The following is an 8174-nucleotide window of genomic DNA, read 5'->3' as shown; positions in this document are numbered from 1 at the left end:
TGACTGCCTTTAACCTCCCTCTGCATCACTCCTCTCCCCTCGGTGCCTGCAGGCAGTGCCCTCAGCCCTGCTGACTTTGCAGAGGAGCTGCTCCTGGGCAGAGCTGTCTCTCGGCAGTGCTGCCTGCTTGCCATGAGCTCCCTCCAGCCCAGGAGCCCATCCCAGCCCAGCAGCAGAGGACCAGCCCAAGGCAGCACTTTCCTCTGCCTGCTCTGGGCTCCCTGAAGATGTCTCTGGAGCTCTGGGGCTGACAGCTCCTGAAAGGCACCGGGTTCACCCCTGGGGAGCATGCTGCAAAATCACCTGAAGTAATCACCAACAGTAGAGAGAGAGATTGATTCCAGCAGCATGGTTTGCCCTGCCAGAGTGCGGTTCTCTGTGACAGGTGTCAACGTGCCCCTCTCGACATCGATATTCTTCACCCACAAGAAAAAGGACACACAGACAGGGCCAGGGAGGGGCTTGGCTTCCCTTGTGCAGGCCAGGGATTCAGCTGAGGCAATGCAGGCTTCTCATCCTGACCAGGAAGCCCTTGGGTTGAAGCAGGACTCAGCTCCCCGCTTTGACTCCACAGACCCAGCGGAGCTGGGAATCCTCCTGCTTCAGTTCAGGTGTGCACAAAAGAGTTGCCAGTGTGTGAGCCCTGCTCTGAGCCCCTTACCTTTAGTCAGTGGGGACGCAGGTGCTCACATACAGATACTTTGTGATGACTGAGGTGCCAGAGGTGGCCCAAGCCATGTGCAAGTGTTTGCAAGCCCTGATGGAAAATCTCTGAGGATACCCACCTCCTCCCTGAGCATCAGCTGAGGGCCAGAGGGGGAATGGAGAGATCTTGGCCACCCACAATGACATCAGATGTTTAGGGCACCTGAACGTGCCTTGTAAATTATCTGAAAAGCCTCTAGTGCCATGCCAGGTGCCTGCGTGCCAAACAACTCCACTCAGTAGGCAAACACAGCACCCAACCTCCAGGAAAGCCATGCCCTCTTAGAGCTGGTGGGGGGCAGACACCCCAGGGCCTCCCAAAGGGGTCCGGTGGCTATGTGCCACTACCTGAATGACAGCACCACGGCACTGATGCAAGGCCATGCCACCTACACCCGTGGTGATGTGGGGCTGGGAAGCAGATCCCAGCAGGGTGACCTCCCCTGTGCCTCTCTTCTCAGCCCTGGACTACCCTCCTCTCTCTGAACCTCTACTCACCTGCCTGATACTAAGAAGACGGAAGCTGATAATAATCACAGACTCATAGGATCATAAGATCATAGAATGGTTTTGGTTGGAAAGGAATCTTTACAGACTACCTAGTTCAAACCCCTTGCCGTGGGCAGGGACATCTTTCACTAGATCAGGTTGCTCAAAGCCCCATCCAACTTGACCCTGAACACTGACAATGATGGGGCATCCACAACTTCCCCGGGCAACCTGTCCCAATGTCTCACCACCCTCACCATAAAAATTTTCTTCTTACATCCAATCTACCCTCTTTAGTTTTGAAACCCTTACCCCTTGTCCTGTCACTACAGACCTTGGTAAAAACTCTCTCTCCATCTTCTTAAAAGCCTCCTTTATATAGTGTATGGCTGCACTAAGGTCTCCTGTCTCAGATCCTGATTTAGAGTTCTGCCAAGCACACCAGTATGTCGCAGACAGGCGATTTAGACTGCTTAAAGAACCACTGCTAGAGGTATCAGCAAAAGTGGTTTTCTTGGAACTTAGCAAAGTTTGATGGCAAGGTTCACTCTATCAATTACTGCACAAAAGATATAAAACTGATTCAAAGTTACCAACACAGAATCAAAGGTACCAATACAAAATCTGTATAGAGCACTATCATACAAGGTAATACATGATATTGGTCATTTCCGAAAGATCTGCAGAAGGTAAGAAGCCTCTCAGCCTCAAGAACCTTGAGAGATGTCCCAGCTGAAGGGGAGATCCCTGCCGTGCAGCCAGCTGCTTAGCAGGGAGCGCTCAAAGAAGGCTCACTTAGGGTGTCATATTTATGGAATAAAGTGGTTGGCTCGCAGTCAAATTGCATGCAATGGAGAAGGTATGCATGAGACTCCTTGTACCCACAACTTTCTTTGTTCCTTGACAAACGAGTCTTGGAGGAAACACCTGCTATTCATGTGTTAATCGCATACTTGCTGTTCCAGTTTCCAAGCCCATATGCATCAATGTTCACCATGTCACTCTCTTCCTGTGTGGGTTTCCAGAGAATAGCTTGGAACTAGAGAGGTTCTTAGTCCTGTTATACCTAGGCCCCTGTGAGGAAAGACCAGGGGCTGCCTCCATGCCAGACACATCTGGTTCCAGCTGGCTCCAAAATGCACCCACCACTGGCCAAAACCTGAGCCCATCAGCAAAGCTGGGGGAACCTCTGTGAAGGTATATTTAAGAAAGGACACAACTGCTAGAGTGGGAGAGGAGCGAGGAGAAAAAAGTGTGAGAAACAGCCCTGCAAACACCAAGGTCAGTGAAGAAGGAGGGAGAGGAAGTGCTCCAGGTGCCAGAGCAGATGGTCTCCTGCAGCCCATGGAGAAGACCCCAGTGGAGAAGGTAATCCCTGCAGCCTGTGGATGACCCAACACTGGAGACATTGGATAATTCCTGAAAGAAGGGTGGCTTGAGGAGAGCCCAAGCTGGAGCAGGTTTATGTCAAAGGACTGTAGCCCATAGGAGGGACCTCCTGGGAAAAGTGTTAGAAGGAAGGAGCAGCAAAGAGGAACTGGTATGGACTGACCACAACCCCCCATTCCCCACCCCCTGCACTGCTCACAGGGGGAGGAGGTAGAAGAGCTGTGAGCTAAGGCGGGAAGTTGAGCAAGGGAGAAAAGGGTGGGGAGAGGCCTTCCTTGGGGAAGGAGATAAGGTCTGTCTTATCTCCACCAGCCCCACACTTCTTCCACCCTCAGCCTTTGCAACTGCACATGCCTGGTCTGCCCACGTAGCTTTGCCACTGTCACGTTTGTACGAGGCCCACGCACATCTTGGCACACCCAAGTGTAAGCTGGCCTCCCCCAAACCTGGAGCCCAGCTGGCCTTGGAGACAGGGAGGGCCCAGGTCCCCCCTGCCCAGGGCTGGGCACAGCTTTTCCCTGGGAACCTCCCTGAGGAGCTCTCCTCCTGTCTGTCAGCCTGTGGCCTGGCACGGGTGGCACAGGGACAAGGGCTGCTGGGGCAGGGCTGAAGTAGCTCAGCCGGGAGAGCGTTAGACTGAAGATCTAAAGCTCCCTGGTTCAACCCCGGGCTTCAGCAGTGATTTGCTCCCTTTCATTTTTGCAGAGCCCATCTGCTGCCTTCCAGCCTGCCCCAGCCCTGCTTGCTCCTTCACCCCTTGTCTCAGAGCACTGTCCCTGCCTTGTAGCTGCAGATCTGTGGCTAAGAAGGAGCCTTCCTCCAGCACCAACAGTCCCCAGCCTCCCCCTGGGCAGGACTCTCCATTCAGCGCTCCTCTGGGCTGCTCTCCAGCTGTCCCTCCTTCCCTGCTCCACACGGATTGGGATCTTTCCTCTGCGGGGTCTCTGCAAAGACCTCCTCTCTCTCCTGCTTGTCATTCTCGATGGTGCACAGGCTGCTCCCATCCTCATACACCTCCTCCACCTGGTCCTCAGTTCCCAGACCTGAGGCCATGTCGTGGTTTAACCCCAGCCAGCAACTAAGCACCACGCAGCCGCTCACTCACTCCCCCCCCACACCCAGTGGGATGGGGGAGAAAATCAGGAAAAGGAGTAAAACTCCTGGGTTGAGATAAGAACGGTTTAATAGAACAGAAAAGAAGAAACTAATAATGATAATGATAACACTAATAAAATGACAGCAGTAGTAATAAAAGGATTGAAATGTACAAATGATGCGCAGGGCAATTGCTCACCACCCGCCGACCGACACCCAGCCAGTCCCCCAGCGGCGAAATCCCTGCCCCCCCACTTCCGAGTTCGTAAACGAGGTGGGACATCACATGGTATGGAATACACCGTTGGCCAGTTTGGGTCAGGTGCCCTGGCAGGGCATGAGAAGCTGAAAAATCCTTGGCTATAGTCTAAACACTACTGGGCAACTGAAAACATCAGTGTTATCAGCATTCTTCACATACTGAACTCAAAACATAGCACTGTACCAGCTACTAGGAAGACAGTTAATTCTATCCCAGCTGAAACCAGGACAGGCCACCATCCCCCCAGTCCCAGGGAGAGGCACTCCCTGGAGCTGAGGCCTCAATGGCAGCATCCTCCCTCCGGAGGTCTGTCACAGCGAGACCTCTGATGTGCCCAGGACATCTGACAAAGCTGTGCTGAGGATCAGCCACTGTAGAAACTCTTGAGCAGAGTTTCTTGGCCCCCGCTGCAATGACTGATGAAACACCAATGTGCTCCTCCCTGGGCATCAGCAGGGAGATACAGAGCACAGGGGGATCCCTCCGGGGCCACACATGAACATCACTCTGCATCAGTCCATGCCTGCTGCGAGGGCACAAGTTGGGACACAAATGCCAGCAGTGGCTCCCCTGCCGTCCAGCATGGAAGGTCACCAACTCTCACACCGTGTCTTCACAACAGCCCCAGCTCAACCACTCCACGTTATTTTTACTCTCCAAATTTACCCTCTTCTGCATGTCCTGGCATCACATACACTTCTGTGTTCTCCATCCCCCCAGCACCAGACCCAGGGCCCACAGCACAGTGTCTCAGTAGTCCCCAGTTCCCTTACTCAAACCTGCTCACCCACCAGACTGCATTCCCCAGCCCAGCTTCAGCCCCTCACAGCCCTCAGTCCCTGCCCAGAAAAAGAAAGAGCTGCTCATGCGCGCCAACAAGCTGCTGGGCTCCCCCCTTGCAACTTCTTGCTGCTATGGAACACTGCTCGCCCATCAGGAACACAGTGATGGCTGCAACACAGGACATCCCTGTCTCCAGCTGATAGCATATTTCCATACATCCTGTATGGTATGTCTAAATGTTTTGATGGTTTTAATATTTTGTACCAGCCGTGGAAACTGGTTTGCTGCTAGGTGACTGTAAAAGTGAGATTTGGTAAATAAGTATTAGAAATCTTATACTAACACTATGATTGAAACAATAGCCAAAAGTAGAGCCAAGCAATTAACTAGTAGAGGTAGTTGCTCCTAAGTTTTGCAGTTCTTTGCTCTTAGGACTAGATGTTCCTGTACGCTACATGAGAACAATGTTGAGACTGACCACATGTGATTGAAGCTGCGTTAAGCTTCAAGATCAAAGAACAAAGACAAGAATAAAGACTTCAAGGACAGCCAGCAAGAACTTCAATGGGTCGGTGGTCGCAAAAGCAGCCCTTCGACTTAAATGGATCCTTCATTGAGCGTGATCGGATGCAGGCAGTACTAAGATAATCAGTTGCAAGCATTTTTATGTACGTGTATACTAATCTGATTACAATGCAATTAGTTATTCTAACTAACCTGTTAGTGCTGAAGCTGCGGCATGCATGCGAGGTGGAACTATCCCCCGTGCATCCAGCGCTGCAATAAAGAATGCCTGCTTTCTAAAACTCCAAAACGAGTCTTGGACGGTGTCTTCGACCGGCTTTTTGGTATCACTCACTAGAGCCCTGGTAAGAACCTCTTTCCTGCTGTGCCTTCAAAACACCGGCTGCCCTCATGGCTGGCACCGTCTGCCCCTCGCCTCTCCTAGCCTCCTGGGGGGACACTCCAGGTTGCCCTTATCTGGGGGCACATGGCGGGTGGGAAGGGGACACCCCAGGTGCCCGCGCTCCCTCAGCCGCTCTGCTCATCATGGTGGTGCAGCCAGAGAGGACCCAGGCATCTGGGCACTGGCCAAGGAGACGGGACATGGACGCAGGCACACACAAACACACACACACACACACACGCAGAGTGTAGCTTTGCTGAAGGGGTTTATTGATCATGAGAGGGAAATGGCCCAGGGCTCCCAGGGGATCAGGTGGGGTCATCCAGGGATGATCATCTCCTCATGCCGCTGGAGGGGGACAGGACAGGGCTGTCACCATCACTTGAGGACCTGCAAGAGAGAGCCCAAATTGTGACACAGCCCCCCAGTGTCCGCTGGGACATGAGAGGGGCCTTGTCCCCACCACCTCTCTCTGCAGAGACCTGGGGAAGGAGAAGGGAATTGGAGCCCTCAGTCTACCCAGGACAGGACTTGGCTCACCTGAGATCCAGATGGCACCCAGAGCCCCCTACCCCAGGATGCCCCTCTATCTCCCAGAAGCCTGCCCAGCCCTCACAGTGATCTGGGGGTTCTGTATGGCACAGACCCCCTGCCTGGCCTGCACAGTGACCTTCTGGCTCCATAGAGCCCTCCTGCATGCAAGGAAAGGCATGGGGGCAGCTCTGTCCAGCTCACCCTGGGACATGCATCAGGGACAGTCCCCTCTCTTTCCTTCTGCCATACCCAAGGTCTGCCCACCCCAGAGGGCTCAGGGATGCCCCTGGGGCCCAGGATCCTTTGTGGGGCTGCAGACACCCTGATGTTGCTCACCTGGGCATTAGCAGCTACAGGCACGCTTCTCCGCTGCAGAAGTCGTCTTAGCTCCTCTTCGGTCAGAGGAGCCTGGGGAGAAAGGGAGGGTTAGGGACATGCTTGGGTGCACTGGGGTGTACTGGGAGGCAGGGGAAAGCAAAGCGATCCTTGGGGAAGGTGCCTCTGGGGAGAAATGGGCTACATGAGCTCGTATGGTGGTGCACAGAAAGCAGTGGGGGTGCTGGGGAGGGGGCCCACCCGGGTGTGTGGCTGTGTACTGGGGTGTGCTGGGTTTTAATGGGATGGATGGGAATGCAATGGGGGCCCTGGGGAAGGGGCCCTCCCTGGGAAAGCACTGTGGTGCAGGGTGTTCTCTGGGGTTGCACTGGGGCGCACTGGAGCACACTGGTATGGCCTGGAGTGTCGTGGCCATAGAGGAAGAAGGTCTGGGGCCAGCAGAAGTGGTCTAGTTCAGTTCAGTGAACCTTGTTCCTAAATCCGACTGACTCCTCTTGTAGAGAGAGCATGAAAGCTCACTGGGATGTCCCCAGTCCCAGCAGGGGATGGGAGCACCAAAGTGCCCTCCAGTTCCCCAGACTGGAGGCCCTCCAAGTCCTCCCCACTACTTACCCTCATCTCAACTTCTCCACTTCCTTCCAGGAGTGCCTAGGGAAGGAGAGCAAAGGAGTGATCTGGATTGGACCTTGATGGGGCTGTAGGTGGGGCACAGGTGTCCCCAGCCCCCCCCAGGACCATGGCTTCCCCCTGGTCTGAGCGGGAAAATCCCTTCTGCTCCCCCCAGCCCCATTCCGCCAAGTTTCACCTGGGATACCTGTTCAGGCAGGGACCAGGGGTGGCGATGGAGACAAGGATAGTGTGGGGAATTCAGGGTCTCCAAAGAGGATGGGGGTGAGGTTGAGGGGGGGCCCCCAGACAGTGCACTGGGGTGAATTAGTGGACCCCAAGGGGCTGGGCTGGGGGTGCTGAAGGAGCAGGCGTGCGTGGGATTCAAGTGGAGGGGACACAGGGACTTCAAGCGAGGTGGGTGGTGGGAGCAGAAGGAAGATGGCTGCAGAGGACAGAAACGAGGGGATTGGAAGAATGTTTGGCAGTGGGGGTTCAAGGAAGGGGGTCTGGGGATGATACCGCGGTGGACAGGATGAAAGGCAAAGGACTGAGGGGAAAGGCTGAAAGAAAGGCATTGGGAACAATCAACGGGAGGGCGTTTGGGGACCCTAGATAGGACACAGAGGAGATCCCAGGGAGGAGATGTCTGAGGGCACCAAGAGGATGGGATGGGGAGGCCCAAAAGGGAGAGATGGGGGGGGCACCAAGTCAAGACACTGGTGGGGGTCCTCACAGGAGTTTGTGGTGAACCTTCCCAAGGAACTCGGGCTCTGGGCACAAGAAGATTAATTGCGGGGGAAGTGGAGGGAAGAGATGGAATTGTGGGAGGGAGAAAGCTGCATTGCCCAGGGCTGGAGGTGAGGGGAGCCTGGGGATGCTCCATGCTTGGGAAAGGGAGAGGCCAAGTCAAGGGGTTTCGTGCTCACCACGACAATTTTGTTCTGCAGGAGAGCTGGTGTCCTGCAGCCAAGACCCCTCCCCAGCCTTGAGCCTCTCCCCGTGGCATTGAGGACTCACCTGAGCATCTTCTGGCATGCACAGCAGGATGGTGAAGAGCAGGGCCAG

The 8174-nt window shown here is 54.6% G+C and overlaps 1 non-coding gene across 1 annotated transcript; it reads left to right on the top strand.

Annotated features, from left to right (window-relative positions):
* Positions 1–3188: 3188 nt before the first annotated feature.
* Positions 3189–3261, top strand: TRNAF-GAA (transfer RNA phenylalanine (anticodon GAA)). Its single transcript has one exon. It is a non-coding gene; the product is annotated as a tRNA-Phe (tRNA).
* The last annotated feature ends 4913 nt before the right edge of the window (positions 3262–8174 follow it).

The sequence above is a fragment of the Buteo buteo genome, chromosome 31, assembly GCF_964188355.1.
Source record: "Buteo buteo chromosome 31, bButBut1.hap1.1, whole genome shotgun sequence".
Classification (NCBI taxonomy): domain Eukaryota; kingdom Metazoa; phylum Chordata; class Aves; order Accipitriformes; family Accipitridae; genus Buteo; species Buteo buteo.
The sequence above is the reverse complement of the archived record's forward strand: the minus strand, read 5'-3'. Positions and strand labels throughout refer to the sequence as shown.